The sequence below is a fragment of the Amblyomma americanum genome, chromosome 1, assembly GCF_052857255.1.
Source record: "Amblyomma americanum isolate KBUSLIRL-KWMA chromosome 1, ASM5285725v1, whole genome shotgun sequence".
Lineage (NCBI taxonomy): Eukaryota > Metazoa > Arthropoda > Arachnida > Ixodida > Ixodidae > Amblyomma > Amblyomma americanum.
Window position 1 is genome coordinate 211,842,988 of NC_135497.1, and position 13,665 is coordinate 211,856,652.

At 45.6% G+C, this 13,665-nt stretch overlaps 1 long non-coding RNA gene across 1 annotated transcript; it reads left to right on the forward strand.

Annotated features, from left to right (window-relative positions):
* Nucleotides 1-937: 937 nt before the first annotated feature.
* LOC144094971 (uncharacterized) lies at nt 938-8,470 on the forward strand. Its single transcript, XR_013306641.1, has 3 exons — nt 938-1,284; nt 1,733-1,884; nt 6,197-8,470. It is a non-coding gene; the product is annotated as an uncharacterized LOC144094971 (long non-coding RNA).
* Nucleotides 8,471-13,665: the final 5,195 nt, after the last annotated feature.

Sequence of the window (13,665 nt, forward strand, 5' to 3'; positions counted from 1 at the left end):
TCAAGCAGGTAAGCATATTCTGAGAAAGTTATATAAGAACATTTTTACAACACACTCATCTGGCATAGCTCCCTGATCACTTTCCCCGAACTGATCAATAATATCATCCACATAGAGGCGACCTCGCTATTGAGCAAGGTGACACCATTTCAAATCTTGTAAACTGAAATCTGCAAAACCAATTGGAATCATCGAAACCTTTGGGATTGTAGGAACCAGTTGTATTCTCCATTGGCGGTTGCAAAACCATTTGGGATTGTGGGAACCAGTTGGAACGCCCAGTTGGGATTTCTAAACCAACTGGTTTACCCAATTGGTCTGACCAATTGGATGACTACATCCCAATTGGTTCCAGCTTGAACCCATTGGCAGACCAAGTGGTTCTATTTGGTCCCAACTGGAACCATTTGGAATTCCCAATTGGTCTCAATGGTTTTTTCTGACTGGGTATTGCCACCCCATGTCACTCTAATGCGACTTCCTGTCAGAAGCCAATTTGCTGCCATCCATGGGGCTGTCCAAACTTGGCAAATGGAAGAAGCCCAGTGGCAGTTCTCCTCTTCCGCTTTCGCCAGCTTTTGAGTTTACGCTGACTAAAGGTGTTATTTATCTTTGCCCAGGAGAGGTAACCATGTATTGCTGCTATTGACCCTGTTGAACACCAGATGTGCCAGGAGGCATTATAAACTTGAATACCACTGCAAAAAACAAAAACGATTCTGGCTATTTTTTTCTTTTCTCACACACACTAACGACACACAACGCCCAGGTCGCAAGCAGCGAACACGGAAGAACAAAAACCACTCCAAAACGCCTGTCCATTCAACTCCGCAATGCGCTAACTGCGCGCTTGTTTCCGACTGCGGGCTTGGCTAGCGCTTCGACCTCGCCATGGCCAGCCATGGGCAGCGACTGCTGCAGGTCGAAATAACGCAAGCGTTCATTCAACCCATGACGTCGCATCTTGTTTGTAGAAAGTCGTCACGTCAGGCAATTTTTTTTTTTCGGTTTGAGCTATGTTTGAGTAGAGCCGAGCATTGCTTTCAGTAGCACTATGGCCGGTCGGCGGAAAGGTCGCGCGATCGTGTTGCACGTGAGTAATTTGTTCTTTCTATCTTTTGGTATGCACGTACTGTGTGATTGCCTGTTATCGGACACTCGGCATTCCGTTGTCAACTTTGCGCCCGAATATTTTGTGTTAGCAGATAACCCGGGACTAGCACTGAGCCCGCTTGTCCGGCAGTGGTCCCAAAGGCCCGGAGGAAAAGACTCATCTGTTTTACCGTAAGTTCTGCTCAAAAGCTCTGTGCAGGTCTACGGAAAAAAGCAAGCGCTGAGTGTGTTTTTATATATTTTGTCAACCCAGCCCAACGTAACTCATGGTCATGTAAAACACGCATAATTACCAGCTTTTGTGTGCTCCCGAAAAAAGGCGGGAAGCTTATGACTACAGTCCAGTTGAACTACGACCGACCGGCTTTATTACTAACAAAGCCGGTCGTGAGTTGAACTAACCGTTAGTGCGATGAGTTTTGTACGCGGTCCGATTTTTTGTGGACCCGCGGCTGGGAAAGTTTGTAGAGTGTTGACTTTATGCTGCTCTTTACAATTGTATGCTGCTGTTACAATTCGCTTTCTAAAACAGGCGCAAAAATTTCGGCGAGATCAGCGATTCCGCTTTGGTGTCTGCAGAGCGAAACATGTTCTGCTATTAAATTCATATTTATTTCAGAAAACACCAGTTGAATGACTGACAGGCAGTTTTCTGGTATGCACGGACCTTCCCAATTCCTGCTTCGAGTCCGGCGTTTGCTTGCTGGCGCAGAGGCTGAACGAATGTGACGTTAAAATGCTGAGGCAGCAAAGGCTTTAAGGCGCCACAAGGTAAGCCCTCCACCTTCTGTGAGTGCTGTGCCACCTGCACCGAGCATCGGTTTTACGTGGGACCCAGGTAGCCAACTAGCATGCAGCGCATGAGGGAACTGGAAAAGCAAGCTTCCTTTTAAGGCTTCTAATCTTAAGACCTTTATACAGCTGATGCTGTAAAGAGGCCTTAAAGAGATGAACATAGTGGACAATGTGCATGATGTCCTTTGACTGTTTGGAAGCTTGTGAGGTGCATAAAGCTCACAAGGCACTATTGCAGTGTGTGACAGGTCATTGCGGTGATATTAGAAGACATGGTACAGCACAATGGGACAGAGAAAAGGAGCACACAGGATAAACGCTCGTCCTGTGTGCTCCTTTTCTTTGTCTCGTTGTGCTGCGCTATGTCTTCTCATATGCTATACCAACAAGCCCAAACTACCACTTTGTTAGGATTGTGGTCATGATAGGTTTCTTTGATCTGGCTACACTCTCTGCACTAGTTCTGTGAAGTTCCGTGGTGGTGCCTGCAGCGTGCAGCGTCCGTTCAGGCAGTTCAAATGCAGCTTGGCACTGGCCACTTCCAAAACGAATGGTCGAGTGCAGGCCCGATTGTCTGATAGCCTTGCTGTCGTCACGAAATTGCAGCCAACTGCATGCTGCCGACACCAACGACCACCAAAATCCTGAAACACTTCGAAGAATTTTCAAGCAGCAAATCTCAATGAAGTATTATCATCAACCTGCTCTAGGAAATCATTGTTTCACAGAAAAAAAATCGTTTCATGTATACGCACAGACGACTTACGAATTAGCGCTGAAATGCTGTCCATGCGACTCGACTTGTGGTTTAGGGGGGGGGGGGGGGGGGTTTAACATCCCAAAGCAAGAAGGACGCCGTAGTGAAGGGCTCTGGAAATTTTGACCACCCGGGTTCTTTAAGGGAGTATAGACACCTAACTTTTTGGTGCGTGTTTTTTCTTTGTAATGAAATGACACCACTGCTGTGGCTCAGTGGTTATGGCGCTCGGCTGCTGGGCCGAAAAACATGGGTTCGATCCCGGCCGCGGCGGTCGAACTTCGATGGAGGCAAAATTCTAGAGGCCCGTGTACTGTGCGATGTCAGTCAGTGCACGTTAAAGAACCCCAGCTGGGCGAACTTTCTGGAGCCCTTCACTATGATGTCCCTCATAGCCTGAGTTGCTTTGGGACGTTAAACCCCCATAAACCAAACCATTTTTTTTGTAATGAGGCGTAAGGCATTATTATACACGGATTACCATGTGGTACGTATGCTCCTACGGCTGCTAAATAATTTATAACTGAATTTTTTTTCTCACGCTGTTTCACTTTCAACAGCTGAACGATGACTATGACCTCAAAGAGAGGTTGTAGGTCATGTGAGGCATGAAAAACTGTAATATAATTGGTGCTTCTACATTTGTTGTCATTCTTGCTCTTGAGGAAGGCTGGTTTCAGCACTGCAGTAAATTGAAACAATAAATCAGCAATTATATCGGAATTTTTCTATGCCTTGTGTGACCTAAAACCTCTTTTTGACGTCACAGCTCTTATTCGGCTGTTGAAACCGAGACAGCATGACAGAAAAATTTCATTGTAAATTATTTAGCTGTCGTAGGCGAATACTACGTCGTAATTCATGCATTGTAGTGTCTTCTGCATCATTATAAAGAAGAAAATATGCCACCAGAATTAGGTCTCTATGCTTCCTTAACGTGCATTGACATCGCACAGTACATGGGCCCCTAGAATTTCGCCTCCATCGAAATTCGACAGCCGCGGCCAGGCTGAAACCCGTGACCCAAAAAACGCGGGTTTGATTCTGACCACGGCAGTCGAATTTCGATGGGGGCGAAATTCTAGAGGCCCGTGTACTGTGATATCAGTGCATGGTAAAGAACCCTAGGTGGTCGAAATTTCCAGAGCCCTTCACTATGGCGTCCCTCACAGCCTGAGTCACTTTGGGACGTTAAACCACGGCCGGTCTCTAGGACAGCGCGCTTTCCTTGAAGCGCGCGCACACCTCGAGACCGGCCATGGGTAAACCCCCATAAACCATAAACCTTTCAACAAAGAACTGTCATCATTTCATTAAATAACTAGTGCCATACCTTCTCCTCTTCTTCGACCTACACATGGACACCGCCATATTGCCGCACCGCAGCTGCTCTTCCATTTCGGTGACTGAAAGCCATACAGCCTCGAACTCGTGCTGCACTTCTTGAACTAGTGATGAAAGTGCGGCCAAATGGAAGAGACCTTATGATTATATGGCTATTTCCTTTGCATTGGGTGGGCGACAGTTTTTTGTCCTAGCCATTTCGTAGAAAGAAGAAACAAAAAGGAAGCGTGGAAATATTCACTATTAAGACAACAGCTTTCACCTGCAGACCCCAAATGAACAAAGCCTGCCTGAATAGTGAACAAAGCAACTAGACTGTCAAGGATCAAGCAAATTATAATTTTGAAAGTGGGCCTCCTGCTGCGAAACTGGAAACTTTTGTGCCCTTAGAGACAAGCAGTGGCGAGAGGCGAGAAGCCACAGACAAATGTAGGTAGGACAGGTAGCTGAACAAGGAAGTAGTTCCCATAATTGAAGAATACATGGAAAGACAAGGACGAGACATGTTTATGTTCTTCCTTCTATGTTTGTCGGTTTGTTTTCACAAGTTAGGAGTAGATGTTTGTTGTAGTTTCACTTTCTGAAGAAAATGGTGAGGGGGTTGTTCTTCATCTTGAGACATGCAGCCCAAAAGACAGAGCACAGGAGTGACTCACACAACATTAGTGCTTGCGTTTTGTTCCTATTGTTCTGTGTGCTTGCACCCCTTGTCCCCAAATGAGGCATTGACATGATCTTACATGGTGCTATGCTGGTAAAGGATGTGTGCTGCATGCATATGGGTATGTGGCATTCAGATTCAAGCACCAACACACGGCTTCTAGTGCAGTAGGGATTTTGGGAGGAAAAAAAGCCTCAAGGATGTAGATGAATAGTTTAGCTCTTCAGTTTGCCTTTTCTGAAAAATTCTGTGGCAGGAGGGTTTAATACATGTCAGCCCACCCCTCATGTAATACTCCCTTGTAGGCCTTTGAGGTACAAATAAATTAAAAAAAAGTAACGCCCTTTCAAACAGTACAATTTGCAGCTTAAAAATTTGGTGCAAGATTTTCGGTGGCCTCTTCAGGGAGTGTTTGCCCAGAGTTTGTAGTGATTGCTTAATGGCGCTTGGTCCCAAGAACCAGACAGTTAACCATTTGCCATTGTCCTTCTTGATGAGAAAATCTGAGAGGTCAAAATGACAATTTACCATAGCTGTGAACAGTAATGAGCTGGATGTATTGCCGAAGAGAATCGAGGTCATCTACTTGACAGTGGTAAGAATTTTGGGTTGGTTAGAGCATAGCAGGCTTAACATCATCTTCCATATCTTAATAGATGTGACATTGTTGGCATGTGTAATTAAAAATTTCTTTCGATGTGTGTGGCTGGTGAGCTGTCAGCTCGGGCATGACAGAGTTGTAAGCTCAACCAGAAGTACCGGTCCTGTTTGAGTTCAGGGCAAGAGCTTTGAGCGAGGCCACTGCACCGCATCCTTGTTGTACATTTGGCTTTCGTGGTGCTCCAACTTCCTCCTTCCCCCACCTCTGTTAGGAATGTCACCATGGGGCAGAGCGAAAGTGGTGTGGTGTAATTAGAGCTGTGGCGTGGCCATAAGGTCCATCCGAACAGCACTGCATAAGACTTGTTTGTTGGACTGGCCCCGCAGTCAGAACTGAGATGAGTTATGAGTGGGCCACTGGAAAAAGACAGTAGAGCAGCAGAAAACATGCCACGAGTGGTGGAGAGCTATAGTTTGGAGGCAACCTTTGATGCCTGTGTTGCCATTGTGGTCAAAGTTATCTGTGAGACCATCAAGGGCAGCAGCACCTGTTCTGAACGCATTGCATAGCAATTGATCAGAACTTCAATTTTATACTTGGCTCATGGGCCTTACTACAGGAGGTGTATGAATCTGTTCAGATTTCACATTCAGATACATCAAATTCAGCAACCTTAGTACTCACAGGTACAGTAAAACCTCGTTAAGGTGTACCTCGTGGCATCGCGAAAAAACTGTGCAAAGCAGCAGTATTGTCACAAAGACGACGAAGCTGGCAGGGGTGCGGGAACGGAAAGGTCACGCTATAGGCGAGCGGGCTTTAAAATCATCTCACTGCCATCATTCATCGATGCTTATTATTCGGCTGGTTGCCACGTAAAACTTGGCATAAGATGCGGGGTATCATCCCCGTCCTGGTCCTGCAGCTTCGAAGTCCTCCGCCTGCCGTGATCGTCCGCCGTGTGCACCTGGTTCACCCCGCCCGGCTGTGCCCCAGCCCGCCGAACCTGAACCGACCTCGCCGCTCACCCCAGCCGCATCTCCCGCCCCGAGCACAAGACACGTTGACGTGACGACTCTGCCGCGACCCGAACCCATGACCCGAGCGACCCGAGATGCCGCCCACACGTGAGGACGCCACCCCCCTGCCCATGCCATTCGGTGCGTCCAAGGGCTTCGGCCGTCGGCTCCTGGCGACCGGCGACCCGGAAGCTTCATGGACCAGGATTAATTCACACATATCTTTCATCGTGTCGGCCAGCACTTCCCCCATGCCATTTCTGTTGTACCGTCATCTCAACCCATTTTCACTGAGCGCGTCTCTCCGTCGGCGTCTTCTATTCACTATCGGGACGATCACTCGGCAGCCCCGGGTAGTGTCGCGATAACGACAAAGCTGGCAGTGGCACGGGAACAAAAATGTCACGCTACAAGCGAGCGCCATTAAAATCATCTCACTACCATCATTCATCGCCGCTTATTATTCGGCTGGTTGCCACATAACAATATGCTTCAACGGAAAGCAGCCTGAGTATACCCGTTGACCTGGTAAAAGATACTTGAGGCATTTCAAAGAATGCGCAGGTGAAACCTTTTAATCACATAGCTACTAGTGCAGCCTCGAAGGCATATAAGCCAGGTCCCGGGTCCCAGCAGCTCTATTAATAATGCGCAGGCGAAACCTTTTAGTCACATAGCTACGAGTGCAGCCTTGAAGGCATGTAAGCCAGGTCTCGTGTCACAGCTGCTCTATTGGGCCGTATTTGATTGAACAAGCAAGTGTCTATAGCACGCATGCAGTTTTTTCCCAACAGCACGGGTTTAGCTGTCTTCAACTTCCATGGAGGCGTTACTTTCATTGGATGCCGTTTTGATGGAAGCAACAGTGTCAATACCAAACTGTGTTGAAGAAAGTCTTGGATTGCAGTGTCTAATACATCACCAATCATGCAAAAAAAATGAGTCTCCACAATGCCTCCTCTGCAACAAAATACCTCCTGTAAACAGGTGGTATTTAGAAATTCCTGCTCTACTGCGAGGCCTGGATTGGGAAGAGTTGGGATAAGAGTTAATGGAGAATACCTTAGTAATCTGCGATTCGCAGGTGATATCGCTAAGCCATAGATTACCACCTGGTATTCTCCTATAATCACTAAATGATTTACAATCGCATTTTTTTCTTGTGCTGTTTCGGTCTCAGTTTCAACATTTGAATGAGGACTGGGACGCCACGTGTGCTTACAGGTCACGTGGGGCATGAAAAAACTGCCATATATAATCGCTGCTTCCGCATTAGTTGTCATTCTGGCTCTTGAGGAAGGCTGGCTTCAGCACTGTAGTAAATTATAACGATGAAGCAGGGATTATATCGGGCCAGGTAGTCACGCGCAATGACCGAACGTTCCGCGTGCACTACCTAGGACGATTAACATCTGGGCGCCCCACCCCAGCTGTTGTGTGCAAAGTGTTGTGCGTGTGTGTTTTTATTTTTATTTTTTATTTTTTGACTGTAGATGCGCACAACCTGGAAAACTTTACTGTTACTCTTTGTAAATAGTGTATATATGACCACTCCCTATGTCCTTCCTTGATGTCCCCTCAGCTCTTTCATTTCACTTCTTCATACTGCCTGCTATCCTTTATTTCCGCTGCCCCAGCTCAGGTGCCGCCGCCACAGTGATGGCAGATAGCGGGGTTAGCAAAAATCTTTTAACTTCCATTTTTTATTATTATTTTTCAATAAACACTTACTACCACTACTAATATCGGTGTTTTTACATGCCTCACGTGACACAAAAGTATTCTTTGACGTCACAGCAATTGTTCGGCTGTTGAAACTGAAACAGCTGACATAAAAATTTCAATTATAAATTATTTGCCGGCCATGGGCAAATATCACATGGTGATTCATGCGTAGTAGTATTTTCTGCATCATTGTAGAGAAGAAAGTACCCCAGGTGGTCAAAATTCCCGGAGCCCTTCACTATGGCGTCCCTCATAGCCCGAGTCGCTTGCTTTGGGTCGTTAAACACCCATAAACTGCATCTTTGCTTTTTATATGCTCATCTCCACAAACGCGAGGCCAAAACATGGCAGATACGACGAGAAGCATGGACTCAGTATGCAGCAAAAGTAATATCGCTAGTAATTAATTGCTTTTACGTGAAATTACTGCTTGAAAGTAGTTCATTACATTACTAAATTACCTGGCCACAAAAGTAATGAATTACATTAAAAATTACCGAGAAAAGTAACTTAATTACTGTAATTTTATTACAGTAATTTAATTGCTGGCTAGTCTGCCACACACTGATTTCAAGGTGATTGCACACTGCTTTTCAATGAATGCGAAATCCTGACATATCTTCTGCAAATGGTATGAGACAAGGCCTTTTGCATTTTTAAGGCAAAGGTTTGTGCCACCTTCCCTTTTATTTTTTTTTGTCTCGCCCCCCTTTTTCTCCCTTCATATTTTTTGGGGGGGATGTTATGAATGGAATGTTTATTAACAAGCTTGAATTAGCACCTACGAAAAAAATGTTTGCTGGTCTGCACGTGACTGTCTCTATGTCTAGGTTCTGCGCCATTTCCTAGTCCCTGGCATTTATTGGCACTTTCACTTCATTAAAACTTTTGTGAATCTGCTGGCACAAATTTTGAAAAGTTCTTTTTCTAGCGCTTGCAAGTTGTTTCCATATTTTTGTTTTCGATGGGGCTGGAGTTTCATGGCATGTCCAGTCCGTCAACTATTTCTTACCGTTTTCAGATACTTTGCCCCGTTACACTATTGCACTGTGGAAGAGCCACAGCTGCTCTTAAGATGCTTTGTGTCCTTGACTTTGTGCAGGGCAGCAGTGGCGTCTTCTTCGCAGTGCTCAATTGCATGTGGGCAAAGCATCCAAGAATGATGACTAGCTTGGCTGGCATTTTCTCTTGGTCTCTGAATGCATGATATGGTCAGAATTTGGCAAAATTATGGACATGTATACCAGGGAATCGTTTAAAAAAGGAATCCGGGATTTGTATTGTGAATAAAAATAGCACAACACGCATAATTTTTGTTTTTGTGATACTGCAGATTACACAAACCAAGAACAGAACAGCAAGGTTCTACTGTATTTCTTTGAAGGGCTGTGACGGTTCTAAAGGGTGTTAAGCAACCTAGAATTGTCAAGAGGAATTTCGTTTACCTGGAAAAATCGGGGAATTGTGAGGGATACCATCAAGGAAGTGGTCAAGCCTGGGAAAAGGACGGACTGAAATTAACGCAGAGGTCTGCTGCGAGCTTTAACGATACTGTGAGTGTCCAGCACGCGGTACGTTCTTATTGGCATAAAAGAACGTCTTCTTGGGCGAGTTGGTCACAATTCATCTTTGGTAGTAGGCGCGAACACACACAGAACACAAGGAAGAAAACGGGACAAAGCGCCACTTACAACTGCTTTATTCGGAGGCACATCACACACACTTTTTTTTTATACGCAAGGAACACAATCAAATCAGGATCGATAAGCACGTGCACTGGTTAAAAATTTCTTTTCCGCCTTATATAAAGATACGGATGGATCACTGACGCACATGTTTCCTTTCTCTCCCATAAAAAAAGCTTCAATTAATTCCCGAGCTTTGGTATCTTTACTGGAAGCTAGAATCCTCGCCCCTGAAAAATATGCCTCAAAGGAGCGTGACGGGCAGGACCTAATATGCTTGGGTATGTTTGGCCCTTCTTTATTTTGCTCTAGATTTCTCTCATGCTCCCTAATGCGGTCATTGACGCAGCGTCCGGTATGCCCTACGTATGAGTGACTGCATGAGAGGGGAATTTCATACACCACCCCTACGGCGCACTTCAAAAACGGTCGCCCATGCTTAGTCATCATCATCAGCCTTACTACACCCACTGCAGGGCAAAGGCTTCTCCCATGTCTCTCCAATTAACCCTGTCCTTTGCCAGCTGCATCCACCCTTTGCCTGCAAACTTCTTAATCTCATCCGCCCACCTAACCTTCTGCCGCCCCCTGCTACGCTTACTTTCTCTTGGAATCCACTCCGTTACCCTTAAGGACCAGCGGTTATCTTGCCTTCGCATTACATGCCCTGCCCAAGCCCATTTATTTATCTTGATTTCGACTAGGATGTCATTAACTCATGTTTGTTCCCTCACCCACTCCACGTGGTTAAAACCTGCAGTCCAAAACTCTCGCCTTGTGCCAGTTACAAAACTTACAACGTTCATAAACGTTCACTTCTCTAGCCTCAAAAGAGATGTACCATAGCACTCTCCGCTCACAAACCCTCTTCGAGCAAAGTGCAGCAGTATTTGCTTGCCACCGTCGTGGCTGGCTCACACGCATTGTCAGGTGTGCATGTTAAAAAAAAGATGGGCTTCTACAGCATGAGGTGGATTTAGGGTTTCTTGACGGCGGAACTTATCTCTGATCCGTCAAGGCAACGGTTTGGTCAAAGACCCTTCTCCAAAGCATCTCACCCTAGATGCGCCGAGCACCATGGCGGGGAAATCTTAAAACCGGTAGGTACCCGGCGGCACTGGGAATCGAACACAGCACCTCCCGAATGTGAGGCGGATGCTCTACCACAAGGCCGCGCTTCGGTGCTATGATCATTGACAAAAGGCCGAAAAGTGAAAAGCCGAAAGGTTGTCGTTCGGCAGCTTACAAAGTCAAGCTGTCATGTTTTTTTCCTGAACACAGTTATGGCTCAGACAAATTGTACCATTCTGCATGATTTTCCCTCATTCACTGAGAAGCTTAGCAAGCTTTAGGATGCGATAAATTATGAAGAGGAATGAAAAATTTTTCTTTTCACCACAGCATTTTGTGGAAACATGTTTGTATTGTAAATTCAAATATCTGTTTTATAATTTGAGCTACTTGAAAATAAAGCATATCGCAGTACTGGTTGACATTCTGAAAGGCCCTGATATGCACAGCATGTGTACAAGAGCAGACGATGCAGCGTTCCCTGTGTCACTACTTTTGCAGCCCACATGACCATGGTTGCTGCTCTTCCTCGGGAGTGACGTCATAACGCACCCCGACACCCAGAAACCGAAATCGCTCAATATAAATAATGCGGTAATATTTAATGTGCATATTTGAATTGCGGAGCACGTATCACGCGCCTGGTGTGAGTATGCAATGTTTGAAACTATGAACATTCCAACCAAAAATTTGATGTCTCCGCCTCTTTAAGGTTTTGGGTTTAGCATATGGAGCTTGTCACCTCCTGTGTGCCAGCGTCAGAAGCCTTTCAGAAACCCTTTCATTGCTTGTCTTGACTATTTTCATTCATTTTTGGTCTCTGCCTTGTACACACTTCTTTTTGTGTGTGGTTTCTCTGGCACATCTTGAACAATGTTCCTTTTATCCTTTTTGTTTTTGAGGATCTTTCTAATGTCCATATGCAAAGCCACTACAGGAGTGCGTGGGCTGCTGCTGTAGCCTGTTGGGAGATGTCCTTATCTTTTTTCTCTCATATGCATTTTATTTTTTTGTGTATTTGTTTGTGGGTTTATCTTAGTTGTTTATTAGTTGCATTTTATTGTTCTGAGCTTGCATACTTTTTTCTCTTTTTATGGCATCCAACCCTGTGTATGACTGACACTAGTGAAGGGACTGCAGCAGCCGACCATGCATGGCATGGCATTCTCTGGTTGAAGGCACCTATTCCCCGTTCCAGGCTACTGGCTCAAGAATGTGCCCACAAATCTACACCTTGGCCTACAGGCAGTCGCATTAGGCCCACGTCGGCCAGGACTTCCGTGCCAAATAAAGTATTCCTACCGACATGCGTTTTCAGTAATTAATGAAGCGTATGAATAAATGAGCAACAACTTCGTTGTCCGCGTATAGAAAAACCCTGTTACAAAGCAGTTTTTTTAAGACCATACCCAACCACCACATTGTTTCCTCTGAGTAACCCACTCATCTTTGAGGCAAGTGCTTGCCATGTGTCGCATCACAGTCTGAAGTGTTGCTGCAGAACCGCATATTGCCTTCCTGTTTATGCCATTGCAGCAGAAAATGCTCCACAAAGCTTATGAAAAAAAAAATCCACCAACTTTGAGACAACTGCTAAACGGGTGCTGAAGTCCACTTAAAATGTAAATCAGGGAATGAACAGGATGATTGTGGGCACTGCACGTGCCTACATTTAATGCATAGGAGGGGCCAGTTTCAACTTTCTTACAGGGGGGTAGCGCCTTTTCTAATTGCATCATCACTGAGTGGGATGCTTATACCCATACCACCACCTCATTCAGCACTTGAGCGTTGACAGTACTAGGGAACCTCTTGCTGAACATTGTAATTGAGGCCCTTTGAATTGAATGTTTTTTGTAGGTATTTTACAAAGGCAAGGTAACAGTCCTAGCAGTGCTACTGGGATTGCAACTCGCTGCAAGCAAGGCGGATTCTGCAGCACTGGGCTCTTGCTGGCAGGTTGTGAAATTGGCATTACCCGAAACTCCACTGTAAAAGAGCATAAAGAAAAGATGCCTTCCTCAGTAATTCATGCCATGCAACATGACATGGAAACCATCACATGGCCAGTTTATCCATTGCCTTCAAGTTCGATCAAGACATCTGCCAATTTCTATACAGTAGCTTCAGACTGTTGCGCTGGAAAATTACATTTCTCTTGAAGGCACTTTTTGAGCATGAATTGGGTTTACCATGGTTTTCATGATTTATGCTTCGGGTGCACAAACTGGGTAATATCAGGCTTTAACTCCTAACAAGAGGCCCTAAATATTTGCTAAGTTTGATTTATAGTCTTCTCTTACTGTTGTGACCTATCTTTACTAAAGCAGAACAGTGGCCTGAGCTAGGTGGCTGAGTGATTCGCATCACCTGTTAATGTCAGATTAATTTTTTTCTAACTTTACTCAGCTGCTGATCGAGGGCCATTATTGCCACTGGGGTATGTAAGGTGTGTACTGTGCACAGACAAGGAAATCGCTTAATTCAAACCTGCGGTATTTACAAACTGGCACTTAATTCGCTCCCGTCAAAATCGCGTATTTCAGTGCGACAAAGCTACCGGTAATATAAGCATACGCAACGGCTGTACAGCTTACCTGTCCTGACCGATGAAGCATGGCAGTGCAGCATGCTGCATGCGGCAATCGTGGAGAACCACTCGTCTACTACCCCTGTCACACGGTGCTTTCAAAGTGCAGTTTCTCTCTCCAGCTGCGCTCCTGTTCCTGCCACGACGTGGGACCAGTTTATTTTAGTGTATGCGGGGCCTATCGAGTGGAATCTATGAGGCGCCGCTGACAGGGCTGATGAGCGGTCGCATAAGAATGAAAAGACCCGTACCAACCCCTCTGGTCGGGCTCTCTTTGTTCCGAACTCTGCGTAAAGATCTATTT